Source organism: Haliaeetus albicilla, chromosome 15 (assembly GCF_947461875.1).
Source record: "Haliaeetus albicilla chromosome 15, bHalAlb1.1, whole genome shotgun sequence".
NCBI lineage: Eukaryota > Metazoa > Chordata > Aves > Accipitriformes > Accipitridae > Haliaeetus > Haliaeetus albicilla.
The window spans coordinates 4764049-4780964 of NC_091497.1; the positions used below are offsets into that span (position 1 = coordinate 4764049).

A 16916-nucleotide genomic window follows, 5' to 3' on the forward strand; every position below is an offset into this window, starting at 1 on the left:
ATAAATTTTATCACATTTTTTCCTATAGAGGCTTTGTAGCTCCATTGTAGAGACGCGGACGGGATGAATGGACTACGAAGTGGTTAAAAAACTGAGTGGACCATGAGATTCAAAAGGTAGCGAGCCCAGCCCAGTTCCAAGCCCAGCTAGCAGCCTGCAGGAGTGATGCAGGTGAGCTCAGGGCAGGGACTGATTAAACATTTCCATCAGTGACCTGGACAACGGATTAAATACATTGAAATGAAATGCTGTTAAGACACCAAACTGGGGTAAGGGCAGAGCTGCTGCTCAGAGGGACTTTGACAGGCTGAAGGAATAGGCTACCAAAATCCACGTGAAGTCCACCAGAAGAACACCAAGCAATAGCACAGGCCATGAGCTGACTAGTGGAGCCACTAGTAAAAGGGATCTTAATAAACTACAGAGAATGCAGAGAAGGAGGACTGAAATGGTTAAGGGGCTGGAAGAAGCAGAGGCTGAGAGTACTGGGTTGGTTTGGTCTGAAGGGAAGCTTAGGGCTGGATCTAAAGGCTGTCTTCTACCTAACGAGAGGGTTCTAGAGAAGATGAAGCCAGAGGTGCACTGCAAAATGACAAAAGACAGATGCCCAGCTGCAGCAAGAGAAATTCCAGCTGGGTATGGAGGCGAGACTGAAATTAAAAGGCTGCTCAGATACGTTGTGGAATCTCCTTTCTTGGAGACTTTCATATACCAACTGGAGAACCTGAGCAATCTGTTCAGCCTTTGAATCTGGCCCAGAACTGAGCAGGAGGTAGGACTAGGTAACCTTCAGAGGTGCCTTCCAACCTGAACAATTCTGAAATTCTACAGCAGCCAATGCAGTCTGTGTATTGTATGGTTGGTTGGCATAACTATGTGAAAGGGAAATTTGAGATTTTATTCTTGGCTGTTGCTGAGTGCTTATACTCTTAGGCATTTTATAATTTATTTACAGAGTGGCATGGAAATTTCTTTTTTTCTAATGAGATAATAAAATTAATTTAAATTTTTCCTTAATGTGAGCAAACTCAAACAAGATAGAGCACAGGAAATGTTATTTTTACTGTGAAAGAACTTCAGTACTGGACTCTCCACTGCGACTGAGGTTAAATCACTTGACATTTAGCTCAGTTCCCTCTTTGCTTTACACCTGTGTAACAATATTTCCCTGACGTCACAGAGCTATTATAAGAATGAACATATCAATTTCTGAAGTACAGCAGTGGAGCAATGACATCTTGACAGCATCTATCGGTCTGTCTTTCTCACTGAAGTTATCCGAGATCACCTCATGGTTACCAGTGCAGTATCGGTGGCTATGAGTGGGCAAAAATCCTGACCTTTCAGGTCAAAGGGTGTTAGCTGAACCTGGGTCTTCTAAACCCATTCAGGCTTCAGGATCCTCTGTTGTTTGGTAAATGTACTATTTCTTCAGATGATTGCGTCACCTGTGCTGACGTACTCAACGGATCTTTAATGGCAATCACCATTAAGGAGGACACGCGTGAGAGCTACTCTTCTTTGCTCACCTAACACTGACTTGTGCTTGTTGAATAGCTAATATAAATTGTTCATCATTCAACTGCCATTTGTGCCACGAGTAGTTATTTGAGTATTTTTTGGCAGTTGCATTTCTTAGGCTGGGCCTCCATTACTACTTCTAAATGAAAATGAAGTTTGCACAGTAGATTTGTACTGTCATTTGAATGCTTTTTCTAAATGTTCAGCAGCTACGGCTTTTTCTTACAGCTGTTAAAAGATGCAAAAGCCCAAATTGGTGGGTTTAATAATGCAAATGAAACCAAATCAGTCAGAGCTGCAACATCACAATTCAACAAGATAGGGCCAAAATCTTGATATGACCATTTGGAAACCATACAGTGTTGAAGTGTTTGTTACTTTAATTCTGAGAAGGAAAAGCAATGATTTGTAAAAGACCTTGATGGAGATATTGTATAATAAGCAGCAAACTAAACCACTGTAATGATTTTATATATACTTTATACAAAAAGAACCCTTCCTGAAAACATATTGTTTGTGGAAAATCTAACAAGTTCTGTCAAGTTAGTTAAATATATTTTTGCTCAGTAAATTATTTTTATGTTGGAATACGGAAAATCCAAGGAATTGATTGAACCCATACCATACAACCCAATTTATCTCTTCAATGAGTATGATTACTATAACACTATAAGACACTGTAAAAGCCTACCAGCTTAGGCAGCTTCTCTGGCATTCCTCATAGGTGGAGCTCTTTCACCCACAAATTTAACTGACCTTTTTTTCACTCCGCCTTTCACAAACTACATATACAAATGCCATGTGCATTAGCAACATAATGCACTGAATGACAACTTGGTTCTTTATTTGAAATATTAGAACAAAGAATAAGTGATTATTAAAATTATGATTGACTTCAGGAGTCAGTAATACTTGACATTCGTGTGAGATGTGTTCTTAAAGAGCAGAAATAAACTCCATAGGCAAATGCCACATACAACCTCACCCTCCACTGGGCACGGCTAATAACCTGCCCATCATACCAGAGGACAAAAGGTGGCTATACAATAGAGCAGCCAGTCACCAGAGCTTTCCCAGGCAGCTTCACACAGCGGTGCTAGACAAGACTTGTGAGAAAGAGGACTAATGTTACGTTACAGTAAATATTAACAAGCTGTTGGGCCTGAAGGGCCCAATCCTGAATCCATTCTACAAACACATCTCCTGTTGACTTCAGCAGGAGCTCAGCAGGGGACAGCCTGCAGCTCAAATAGGAGGGCTAATCAGCAGAACTGCTATTTAAAAGTGATCACACTTAACTACTTTGCTGTAGTGTTCCTTTTCCTCTTTAGCCTTCATCACTTTGGGGTTCACAAGGTATTTTTGCTGTTACCTGTTAATTACAGTGTCAATCCATTTATCCATGAAACATTTGTAAACTGAGATGCTCTTTGGGATGCAAGGATTAGAGTTTCAATTGCAGTGGATTTGACGGTTGCAAGTGAGTTAGGACAAAGGAAGCAGGGAGAGGAAATCTAGAAACGGCAGAGATCCATGTTTGTTTCTTTATTCACTTAAACTGAACTATTTCTATTACAGTGTGGAAAAAAAAAAATTTCCATTCTGTAGGTATGTTTTTCTACAGCTGTAATGATCTAAGGACATAAGCATAATAACATCTGTAAGTAGAGGCAATACCCATACCAGCTGTCATAGAGGCTAATTTTCTCGCTATACTGGTCGATCCAATAAAAGACGGTAGGTACCTCTACCTCCAAACCTTGTCACAGGAAAACAACTGATGAGGATTAGAAGATTTTCGTTAATAATCTCCAAGCCAAAATCTCACGTGATCTCCCAGCAGGAGAGCCTGAAAGTAGAGTCAATGTATTGGGCTTCCTTTCTTCTTATTTTGCTGTCCTGGGCTAAAACGTACGGATTGCTCTAGCATTATCACAGAGTCATCCTCCGTGGCTCACCAAGGATGCCCCCTTACAGTCAGTAGCAAGAAAGATGGTCTACGCTTGTGCTATGGTTCCTAACCCTTTTTGAAGTCAGTCTCACTGTTGCTACCTCTTCTCTTTCTCTTCCTCCATCTCACCTTCTCCCTACAGCTACCTTTTCCCTGCAATCCTCCCTCCAACTCCAGATCCCTCCTGCCACATCCTCATCCGTCCTCCCCCAAAATCCTCTTCACAACCTCCTTTCACACATAGGATCCCCAGCTCCCACTGGGAAAGCTTGGCAGCTCAGACTCTCCTCTCTGCAACACTTCATCTCTAACGCTGGGCACCTTTGTCCCAAGAAAACCAAATGTTCGGCTGGGAGTAAGAGTACATTCCAGTTACACCAGTCATTTATCATAGTTCTGCCCCATACTTGTGCCAGGCAGCAGAGTAAGTAACAGGCATCTGTCCTAAGAAGAGGTACAAACACTACTATGTTCTGGAAGTCATCTCAAAAAAATGCTCAAATCTGACAATAAAACTGACAATTTCCTGACAAAAAACTCCTGGAGAGAATACAAACAGGAGCTAAAAAGTTAAAGACTGACAGCTCCCAGAGCCCTCATATGGCTAGAGTAATGGCCTGCTACAGCAGGGGTGGTAAAACTCTGCCTGGATACCAGCCCATGAGCTAGGTTTTCTTCTCTAGCCTGCAAGGGACTTGAAGGTCTCTCATGCTCAGTTACAAACAGAATCATAAAAAATGAGGTGTGCAAAGAATCATTTTATTAATCTTCCCAAGAGAAAGTTCTCTGATAGGCTTTCATGGACATTAATCCGACCACTGAAAACAGGAACACGCAGTACTGAGCAGCTAGGAGAAAAGTATTTTGTTTGCCCATACTACAAAACCAAAAAACCATCTAAGCCTGCCCATGCCTCAGCCAGTCAGGCTGGTTTAGTTTTCTACCTCCAGCCACCACCAGCTGGCAGTGCAAAACTCCTCTCTTGATGGCCACTGTCGTTCTTCCATTGCTGTTCCCTGAGGTCCAGATAACCGTCTATTTTTGGAGGGGCAAACCTCCAAGAATTTAAGGTCTTTGCAAAGGGCAGTTGGTGATACGCTGTACTCCTCTTACCCAAGACCTTTGTTCAAGCAACAAAGCATTTAAGTCCCTCTTGCCTCGTGTGCGGCTGTCTGTTGAAGAATCCCTGAATCTAAATAAGAAATGGAAGGTGAAGAAAGCATAATCATTAAATCAAAGGGTAACTAATATATTCTGTCACTTTATTATGACAGTCTATTTCCCGGGGAGGGGGCAGGTCAGCTAATTTAATGTCCTATAAAGGGTATTCAAAGGAAGGATTTACACAACAGTGAGAATGGGGAAAGATCAGATTTAACACCACAACTTTTAAATACAAAGATTTATCATAGTCTTAGGTTTTAAATGATTGGTTGATCTTATAAGATACCATTCAAAGCTGCAGTTGAAAGCTATTGGAAATATTCATTACACGACCCATAACAATAATGGTAAGACTTGTGAAAGTTATCAGTGTTGTCAGCTTAGCACATAAAAGTCAAGAAAACGTCAAAGATACATTTCTTCTGTGTATAAAACTATCAGCAAGTTGAATTTAGGAATTTATTAGGGATGCACTAGGAATCTGATGTTTTGTTTTAGCTATCTCTTAAAATGTCATTCATGCAGGTGTTAGCAGCTACTAACATGGAAATTATTAAAAAGAGAACAAGCTGCAGAACAGCTGAAACTGTCACCTCCCTGTATCTCTCTTTCAGACTGCCAGTTTGGAAGGTCTGGCTTTCATCTTGCCTTTCCTCATTGCCTTATACAAGGTTATGTTCAAACTGGGGAAATTAGAAATCACCTCTAAGTCAAACAGCGTCTGAAATCTGCCCACAAATTGGTTCTCTTTGTCCAACCTAAATTTCATAGCCCACAGAATAACAGTGTCATTCTCACACAAGTGATCAAAAGTTAGGAGGAGTTCATCCAAGAAAGGATGGTGGTAAACTACATCAGCAGCCATAATGTAGTCGAAGTGACAGGAAGACCTAGGAAAGTTCTTTTCCAGATCAATTCCCCAAGATAATTCCTTAACACGAGGCTGGTGCTTGCATTTCAGCTTTGTATTTTGGAGAACATTGTGCTGAAGGTTTCCCAGCAGTTCTGGCAAATCAGTGGCAGTCACAAGTGCACCTGTGACAGGGAAAAAACAAATGTAATCTTTGAATATACTTCAAGACTTGAGTAAAAGTCCATTCACAAAAGCCACTGCACAAGGAACTGATTTTACCAGGTAGCTCTCACTGAAGGGAACAGAACAATGTAAATGCTCCCAATAGCTCTTAGCCATTGTGCTTAAAATAAATATTTGGTTCCCAGCAGTTCTACTCTACAAATTGCCATCTAAATGAAGCTGGGGATGGGTGTGGAGAAATCAGGTATTTACTGCATCTTGATATCATATTGGTTAAAAGTACAAAGAGTGACTAGGGATTGAAGAATATCAGTTACTCACTCCAAGAAGTCAGCATGAGATTTAAGCATTGCCTCTGGTTCTTCCCTTTTCACATAGGAAGAAGCTCTCTCAGACTATAGAAAGCTAAAATTCTGTTAAAATCCAGAAGTCACTGATCTGGAGAAAACACAACAGTGTCTGTAGCAGAAAAATCAAGTTGCTGATCAGTTGCTGAAAGAAAATACTGAACACAAATGGAAAGAAAGTGACCTGGCATCCAAGAGCTGTTTGGTCACTGGAAGGTGATGCATTGGTCATACCTACATCTGGCTTCAACTGGTTGCCACTGATATCCTGAGAGGCCACTAGTTCCTTATTTTGGTCCTCTGTTTAACACTGTTCATGACAACATCATCTACTGGGACCTCCTTTATTGCATCAATACACTCATAGCTTTACAGAAAAAAAAATAAAGGAGGAGGTTTCCAAACAAGCCTGTTGGAATTTACTTTTTCTTGCTCTTGGAAGCTTTCAAACAACAGTCTTTTAGAAGAACTGAACCACTTCCTTTGTCCTCCAGTATTCATCTGAGAGATGTTTCCAAGAGCATAAGAGCAATGGCATGTACTCACCCAGTAAACTGGCTACTATGGAGACCAACCCAGTTCCAGCTCCAATTTCAATCACATTTTTGTCAACCAAATTGTATTGTTTAGAATTAGTTTCCAAAAAATAGCACAGAACAAGAGCCTGTAGGGGAGGGAATCCATGAACATACTGAACAAATGAAATAAATCTCTTCATTAAATATGCATTGTCATTTAAAAGCATGCAAAAAAATTCTTGTCTGTTCAAAAATTCATGTCTGTTCAAATGAGCAATATTAATTCAAGAGCTGTCCGTAAAGGATCACAGTTCACCATGATCTTTGAGCTCTATAGGCTGACAACATAAATGCCACAACATGCCTCAATATAGGCTTGCAAAGCATTACAGCGAGAAGGAACAACTGCAATTATCTAATCTGTCATGCTGCATAACATAAGCTATAAAATTCCAGTCAGCAATTCCTGCTTATAACTGCACTTACTTCTGGTTGAGTTAAAATGTGTCCTTCACAAAGACATCTTGATATAAGGACTGCTTGTGAGAGAAAATCCATAACACCCCTTGTTAAACTCTTCCAATAGTCAATTATTTCTAACAATAATTAATGACCACAATGATTCAAAAGGGACCAATATATTTACCCCTTTTCTTCCCGTTCAGTTTTTCAGTTACTATGTGCTTACCTTGTTAAGCTTAGCAAACTTTTATAGGAAACAAAGCCACAAAGAGCCCTTTACAACAGACTCTTTATATATGCATTTATAAAGTCTGATTAAGAAGCTTCTTCAGCTTTTCTGCCCTGTCTCATACTGACCAGTGAGTTCTTGTTCACTGTTGAAATAGAAATTACTAATTTTATTTCTCTGGCAAAGATAGTTTCCGGCTTGTCTCCCATGTTTTCTCCCATATTTTGATAATTACATAGTCTCCACTGAGAAATATGTATGATGGTTGCCACATCTTTTTGCAATACAGATGACTATTTGGAAAGGCAATTATTAGTGGCTTAGTCTGGCATAGCACAATTACGCTCTTAACCAATTAAGAAGTAGAAGGAAAGGAACTGAAAGACTGTTGACCAATGTTAACATGCTAGAAATTCAAACAAAGGTCTTGCCTTCTACCTCTTAATTCAGAGCAAAAAGAATAGGGTCTTTTATGCAAACTTCCATATACCTCAAAATCAACAAAGCTTTGATAAAGAAGTAAGTCTGTGAGCACCAGGACTAATTAAAGCCAGGTTCCTAAAGATTGTGTCTGATGTTTGACTGACATTTAAAAACATATGATATTAAGATTTTCTGTTAGTTATATATTTCTATAATTTCTTCCCTCAGAGTTTTGCCATATTCTGTTGTAGAAACTGGCTGGCAGGATCAAAATTTCTGTGGGTTAAATTAGGAAAACTTTGAAATCTGCCTTCCTTTCCATGAAACACGCAGAAACTTTATTTTCCTTAAAGTTTCTGCCCTCTCGACAAATTTGGCTGACATTTTTTGGAAGAGTTCAAATACTGCTGGATGGAACAGGAAGGGAGAACACGAAGAGACACAGACAGAAGGGTTGCCTTCCTTCCACAGCAAAACTGGCTAAACCCTTCCAGAAAAAAAAGTACAGCCCATGATTTTGTAAGAATAATTGGCCGTCAGCCAACCTTTCCTTGAACACATGCACTGAGGCCACTAAGAGATATAGCATAAATGACTTGTCCAGGTCTGCTCAGACAAGGAAAATTGTTTGGAGTTCAAAACAGCAGAGCATGCTAACTCTCCTCAGCTGAACTATGGCCTACTTGGCTATGTTCTACGGCTGAACTTCTTAAAAATAGTATGATCCTAGGAGGCTGATACTGTTGGGACAGAAATGGAGCCTCCTGGGTTTTAGTCTTCTCCTCCTATAGGGGCTCCTGGAGACGGTTCTGTTTCAGGGATGTTCTCTGACTGCCCCAAGTGTCAATGGTGCATCGTGGCACCTCCCTGCGCACAGTGGTTTCTTTCACTCTTAATTATTTCAAAACAGTCAGTTAGCTGCATTGCACAGATTCAAAACCTTGAAGAAGGCTCTTTGTACGGTGGGTATATTGATGGTTCTTTTATCAAGAGCCAAGGACAACGGTTCTCTCCCACTAGATTTCTGGCTGTTTAAGAAACTGAAAGCTCCAGCTGAACCTTTTCCCATGTCTGTGTATTTACAAGGTAAATTTGTTTCTCACATGAGCAGGTTGAGTAGCTTCCATGAGTGCTAATACCTTGTGAGTTCATATCACAGCTGCTTCCGCAACCTGGATCTGGCTGCTATACAGCTGTCTGTATTTTAAAATGTACAGAAATGTAATCAACACAAGACTGCCATATATCCTTCAAGATATGCTTGTAATTGGCCAATAGGATCAAAAGTTACTGGTAAGTGAGGAAGGGACACAAGATCATAGATCTTGTGTGACAGGGGCACAAACGAGAAATACCATTTAAGCTTTGAGAACCAGGAATCCATACAAAATCAGGCTAAATTCAGCTTTGGGATTTGCAGAACAGAGACAGAGAAGCACAGAATGTTTTCCTTTGGTTTACAACACACAACAAAACATATTTATAATGCAAAATAAATTAAAAGTGCTAGCAGACTCCAAAACTAAAAAATAACAATGCTGCATAAATATTGTACCGATGGCCAGACGACCGCCCCGTAACAATCAGTGGCTTCTGTAATTCGTATTTCATGGCCAGCAAAGTGAAAGCCTTCCCAGGGTTTATGAGTTATAAGAGGAGGAAAAAAACGCCTTCTCATGATTTCTGCAACTATCTGTTCATCTTCTTCTTTCCCCCCTGGAAGCAAAAGTATAAAAGGTCAAACAGGCTGAGTGGACTGATAACGAAACTACCAATTTATATTGAAAAGCTGATTTGGAGGCAAGAATGTGAATTATGTCCGTGAATAAAAATAAATTTCACCATTAATGGTTAGCATGATACATGGGAAGTCTCCTGAATTCTAACTGAAGTTTTCAGTTTATGACTAAATAATTTCCTGTTTTGCTGAAGAAGCCAAGTTCATAAAAAGTAAAGAAGTGGAACGTTATCATATTTCGCTTTCCATTTCAGCAATCCAAAGGAAATTTAACTTCTTTTTCCCTTCAAGAGCAGCTGCCCTAGTATAGACACTCATGGCCTTATGTGCCCAGATTTTTTATTATCTTCCATATCCTTTTACTGTTCGCTTTCCCCACATTATGGTTCTTTTTGACAGTAAACAAAAGGAGCCACAGTATCATTTATAAGTCTGTCACAAAACTTGTGAAACAGATCCTAGCAACACAAATTATGACAGACAGGAGCGAAAGCACTAGTGTTGTCAGGAATGCTTATCCACCCACCCCAACAGAGCCCTGTCAGAGAGATTCTTTCCAGTTGGCTTGATATCCTGAATGCCATCCCTGTTGCTAAGCGAAGGATATTTATGATAGCTAACATAATCCCAGATAACTCTTCTAACAGGAGAAGACTCATTCTTTTTTAGCTGAATACCAAGCCAGTTTCAGTTTTGCCATCATCACACAAAGCAGCACCAAAATGTTACAAAAAAAAAAATACGTAAGTGAAGCTGCCCAGAGCATTTTCTTAGCGAAGTCTAGAATCATTCCAAGTTTTCACAGGAAATTTGCTTTCACAGCCAACTATGATCTCTTGGCAAATTAGCTAAAGCAAAACATGTTTACAAGCTAAACCTCCTAGAAAGCATGCTAGATATTTAGATAACTGGGTTACCATCTTGTTCAAAGCAGAGCTTCTGTATCAAGCCTGCAGTTACCATCAAAATCACAGATACCACGATCAGGATCTGCATGGAAACTGCAGGCCCAATGGCTATTAAAAATGAAAACATTTGTGTTTTCATCAGCATAAACCACATTGCTCTACCGAAGATTCTTCACGTTTTCTTCCCCCTCAAATCACTGCAGTCACAGGACATGACGGCCTCAAGTGTTGTCATTTGCTCTGCCATATACCTTGGTATTTTTATTGCCGTAACCTATTGACAAAGTCTCTCTCCCTTCCTTGTGATAGAAGAACCAAGGAACAAAAGCAGGGATGAACAAAGAAAGAGATAATACCAAACAAAAACACATCAGGAAGATGCTCAGGCTCATTAGCCAGTGCTTTTAAGTTTGCAACTCAAATTACTCTAAGCACCAGAGGAAACCAGAGAATAGCAACAAACAAGGAAGAAAACGCAAAAATGTTCATGTTCAATCTTAGTGTGTTGACACTAAGACATAATCTGAAAGTTAAAAAAAAACAAACAAAAAACCCCCAACAACAAAAAACAACTAACCGATCCACTGTACTCCAACAATTTATTGGGGGGGGGGGCAGGGAACAAACCCTAATCATGGGCTACAGCAAAATTAGAAATAATTAGAAATAATGTAATGCATATACTACTGGAAAAAATATAAACAGTATAATTTTATAAAAGTAACTTAAATAAAATAGTCAACATTGAAACTATAGTATTTTACAATGTTAGGAAATAAGTAGTATGTGACAGCCCAGTACACTTTCTGCAAGCCTCTAATGTTAAGTTGAGAGAAAACACATGCGTCACTGTGCCTGCAAACAGGGAACTCTGCAAAACATGAGTTAAGTGCCAGAGAAATACTGCTCCAGGGCAAAATTAATCTTTTCTTATGAAAGAATTAATATGAAGCTGTCTTATTACACATATCGTAAGTGTATTTAATGTATCATCCTGTTTCCACACATACCAGATACAGCCTGCTTTTAATCTTCTTTGATTGCTTAGAGCAGTCTGAGCTTGTTCTGTGATCAGTACTAGCTGTGGAAGTAAAAAGCTATTCCTTCTATTACCTCCCAATTGCAACCATTTTTCTTGATTCTTCCTCCCTTGACATCTGTTTGGGATCCAATTCTATTGAGAAGCCGTAACTTACTAAGTCTTAACTTAAAAAGTTTCTGCCAGAAGATCTATAAAACTTTAGCAGTATTACAGCTACCCCTCTAGTACTCAATAAATATTTCCCACTTATTCCCTACATTATCAGCAATCTTTCTACTTAAGGCTTGCATAGCAGCTACACTAACAGAGTTTGTAGGCCACTGCTCCCTACCTGAGCTAAACTGTCCACACCCCTGAAAGAAGAAACCCAGATCTGCTGATTAATAACACTACATAAATCTTTGGCCATCTTATCCCTTCAGTAATCCTCCAGGTAGGTTATCTGGAGAAGTTTACATATTTTTTATATTTTTGTCTTCCCCTTAAGAAGTTCTTACTATTGTGGAGAATCAAAAAGAGCATATGTTTCATCAGAGACATCATATGGTAGACAGGCTTCAACACCCTAATGAGAAATTTTATCAGGACCAGGATGCTAATGATTCTGACGAAGAGCGCTGACAAAACAAGAAGTGCAGACTTTTAGCCAGATTTGCTTACTTACATACAAGTTTCCCCTCGTACTGCAAAAGGCACTCTTCTATTTTCTGCTTTATATCTTTCAGAATAACTAAACTTCTGTGGGACTGCACAAAAGGAAAGAAGTTAATTTTTCTGTAACTGCCTTCAGAGCAGTCAGAACAGAAAAATAACGAACTAGCGGGAAATCTTTCAAGCAACAAGAGAATCAGAGTAAGCAAAATCCAAGTGAGATGAAGTCTTTTAATACCTGCAAACACTGAGAAAGTTTTGTTGGTACTTTGACCAAACTAGTTTCTTGATAACAGATGTAAAATCCAATAGGAAGTTATTCTCCTGGAAGTGTTTATCTCTGTATTAGTCCATAGTCTCTTGCTCAGGAAGAAAAAATAATCTTGGAATTATGACTCAATGAATGGATTTTAATGACATTTTAAAACAACAAGAGCTGACTCATCAGTAGAATAGCATCAGACAAGAGAAGAGGAGGCTTGACTGACCTGGCTTTCAATTCCTGTAAGAATGTAGGCGCCTAATGGGCATTTCCAGCAGTAGTACTCGAGCACCCACGCTAAACTGTTAGAACTTAAAGGTCTGCTAGGACTGGTTCCTCCCTTCTTCATTTGCCTGGCTTTGACCAGGTGGGTTTGCCCTCACTCCTCTTCTGTGATTTGGAGAGGCATGGAAGTGGTATATACATAGAATGACTTTCCTCAGCCTATTCACCTCTTTGCATGAACATGTATACACAAAACCCACTGGAGTTTCAGCTGCTAGAACCTTATTTACATTAAGATGGCACAGTCTGATCCTGTTCAGGCAACATATGAAAACTGAGACAATTTCTGTTGGTGAAACAGATAGCGCTCCTTTGGTCTTGAACTTGCGTTCACAAAGAAGTTCCCAGCCATAGATGCCCCAAAGTCTTCTTGAAATAGAGTTTGAATGTCTTTAAGTTTAAGAATTTCTGCTTAATATGTTAATTTCTTACAGCATTCTTTGAAATATTTCAGGTAAAGGATTGTTTATCATAAAAGTCTAACGTCTCTGGAGCATGTTATTTGAACCCCCTTGATTTTAACTTAATATCAGGGCTGAGGGAGAAAAGTCATATACTGCTGACACATCTTACACTATATCAACCACATCATTAAGAAAACAGCGTAAACATCATTCTCAAAGGAAAAGCAATCATCGTTATTACAACTGAAATGCGAACATAGTTTTCCAAAGAGACGTACTAAATCATGTGGAAGACTGGAGTTGTGAAGTCAGTGGCAGGTTAGTTACAGAAACGCGTGTCAAGCTGCAAAATCTTGCATAGGGAACCAGAGGATTTTGCTGACACATTCAAATGTCAAGTGGAATGTTTTATATTAGAACAAAACCTAAAGAAAGAAAAGGACATGAGTTCTGCTGAGACAGAGTTGAAGTCCTTCAAGTGGGGAAGGGAAGGCAGAAGGAAAATTACAGGAGATAGACTAGGTCAGAATGGACCAAGTTGCAAACTGCAGCATCTTTTTCTGTATCAATGAAGCAAATCACATGAATGGGCCTTAGGCTATCTTCATCTGCACACTTTTTGCTTAGAATGAGTAGAAATAGTACCTGTTTTGAAACATGCTACATGTTCAGCTGTTCCCTTTACACCAATTGTCATATAAAATCATGCTTGGGAGCATACAGCTCCATCAGGAAACGGTAGCCTGAAAATTCAGTTGGGTATCTTCCATCAATTAATAGCATATGTTAAAACTCTCACTACATAACTAATGATACTACCTACATTAATGCATTCTCCACTGAATAAAAAGGGAACAGAGCCAGGCACTGTTAAACAGCACTTAAAATGCAGGAAAAGCAGCAAAGACAAGAGGGATGAATTAAAATTAAATTTTTAAAAAAATAGATACCACTGTCTAGATACCTGAATTAAAATGTGGCTAAAAAAGGAAGTAAAATGACCCTTCTGCATGAAAGCTGTGAAGAATATACTAACAGTCAATATCTCCATTTTCAGACTCATTCACGAATAGCACACAGAGTAACAAAACATCCTCCAAGTACTTTGCTAATGGATTAGGACAGCATTAATTCAGAAACAATAGTTTCACCCAATGATTCATCAAAACAACCTACAGGGGAAAAAAATACAGATTAGTCTCTTTCAAGTGCTGGCCTGACCCTACTTAATCTCTTGAGGTCAAATGGTGTCACAGCCCAAGGTGATAAGGAAATAAGACCCAGCTGCCTTCTGCTTCTCTCCTGCTTTGATGGATACTCTCCAACTGGCAAAAGGAATGAAATCCAAGCCTTAGGCACGGACTTGACCTGACAAAGTTCAGGCCTACAGCAACATATTCTCCCTTCTTCAGAAGCAGCATACTCTCACCTGAAGAGTTTAGATTTAAAATTTACCATTTAGACTTGTACTTACAAATATTTTAAGAACCATGTATCAGCAGCTGTGAAAACACACATGGTTCCTCTGAGACTTCTCAGCAATTGCCTCTGAGTCTGATGAATACAGGAGGACTACCTATACTGACATTACTGATTGAGTAATGCATGAGAGAAAGTTCCAAGAATTCATGATAGCCAGGACTCTTCAGATCTCCTCATTCTGGACACACAGAACTGAAATCATCCAAAGTAAAGATTCAAGATGTGTTTTATATATATCAAAGTAAAGATTCAATATGTATTTTATATATAATATACATTACATATATTATATATTCACACACACATATATATATATATAAAATAGCTATCTATATACCCCAACGTCAAGAAGATGCCTACAGAAAGGTCAGTAAGGGAACAGATCTGCAAGCAGTTCTTTAACTGTAAGAGATGACTGGAGAAGCGTTACATTACTAGACTGACAGGAATCATCAGAAGGTAGCCCTGTGAATCCATCGGGGTATTTCTAATGGTTCCTAAGTTTACCCCAAAACTACAGTAGGTCCCAATTCTAAGGGACTCTGGAGTCTCACAATTTTTACTGAGCTACTAACATTTCAGGATCAGAGCCCTGGTCTTGCAAGCATTACAGATGGCTCCATGGAAACATACACAATCCTGAATCACAGAAGAGTCCACAAATTCCAGGTGGTATCACTTTAGTATCTTTATTTCATTCCACTAATTTCTATTTCATTCCATTCCATTCCAGCTTAAGGACCCTTAAAGGAAGAGGTTAGGATGGAAATCTAATCATGCCCTTGACTTTCCAGAAGTCAGATGTAACCTACACCTTTCTAAGAATATAAAGCAAAGTACTGTTCCAGTACTTATCTAAACTACACAGTTAATTTTTCCTTACTTCATCCCTACCTACAAAGAGGGAAATGATCATGTAACTGAGTGTAGACATTCTAGTACGTTCATTACAAGCTCAACCTGCTGAAGTGACGGCAATGACAAGGTATATTATATTGATTAATCTGAGATACTACGTCAGGGTAATGTAATGCTTGAAACTTTATATTTTGAAATGCAGAAATACAAAACTGCCACCCACGAGCAACCTCTTCTCAGCCAAGAGACAAGATGCACTTAGCTCGGAGCATGAGGAGACAAGAACAGGAGAGGGGTATGCTCACAGTATCCAGTCTATGTATTTACCCAGGCTTGAGAGGTACATTTTCAATTTGAAATTCACACCACTGATATCCCAGCCCCATCCAAGTCACTGGCCATCAAAAACCATTAGAAGGCTGAAAATGGAAACACCTAGTCAGATTATCTCATGAACACCTAATGAATTCAAATGTGCGAAGTACTTCCCTTATTACTTCATAATGTTTGTCTGTCATTGAAAACATCTTCGGGTCTAGGCTCAGCAGCTATTTAATCTCTAACGATAACGAAATTACTTCCCTTTGACTACAAAAGCAGACTGTGTTCTTAAATTAGATGGTCTAATGTACATTATAAAAGGCCGACAGCCAATTTCCTGATGGATAGGACGGCTCTGGATGAGTAATTTAGACACTGTAAACCATTGTCTAGTCTAATCTTTCACCTTGCCCAGTCAAGAGGGCTTTGTGCCATTGAAAGCTCTTACTTCCTTGTAACGACATGCCAGAACACGCCAGGTACCACAGCCAGCAGAACAGAAGGGACTCAACAAAATGCCTCCCAATTTTCACCTACCAATAATTCTGGATTTCTAAAATATTTCTTTGAGCAAAGGACCTGAAAGTAACTTAACACCACCAATCCATGCAAACCTACCACCTTTCTCGTGTGGCAGTTGAGAAATATTTACTTTATTGTTGAAATGCAGCTACTGCAAAGGGGAAAGATGTGAAAACAGGAAAGACAGGCACATGGCTGAGAGGGAAGTATATGTTACAGACTTCTCTACAGAGTTAATCCATGCCTTGATTATTTGGGTGTTGCCTCCAACTTCTGTTCTATCCATACACAAGAAGTTTCTATTTTAGTTTAGTAATGTCTTCAGCAAAAGCAGGTCTACTTGTTGGGGGGAGAGAAAAGGAACAGAGAAATGTTAATTCAAATTAGTACACCTGATGTTTACTACAGTATTTGAATGCTGCCACTTTCAACAAAAGAGCTCAGAGAGAAGTTACTATAAGATAGCCAAGAGGTAAATTCAGAGAAGAGGTATTTTTAGACTATTCTGATTTGCTGTGAAGGTGCTGTTTAGCTCTAGTCATTCCTTAATTGGGTTATACTCAAGTCTTATTCCACACTACCTCTATTAGCCTTTTAGTATTTGGGAACAACTTGTTGCCTAAGAGGAGTAGAATTTGAGTTCTGGTATTTCAGGTTAATCCTGCAGTGAAGAAAAAAAAGATGGGTAAATACTGGTGTGAATTCCATGAGTTTGGGGGTTTAATGCTTTTAAGATAAGAATTAATGGAAGAGGTTGTTTGGTTGTCTCTTTTTTTAAAGATAGAAGCATAA

General features: G+C 39.2%; 1 protein-coding gene across 1 annotated transcript in view; it reads right to left on the minus strand.

Moving 5' to 3' along the window:
* Positions 1 to 4210: 4210 nt before the first annotated feature.
* The window catches only part of ERCC5 (ERCC excision repair 5, endonuclease), a 36365-nt gene continuing 23659 nt past the window's right edge, over positions 4211 to 16916 (minus strand). Inside the window, exon 19 of the mRNA XM_069802354.1 lies at positions 4211 to 4664. The gene's annotated coding sequence lies outside the window, so the exon portion shown is untranslated. The remainder of the gene's footprint in view (positions 4665 to 16916) is intronic.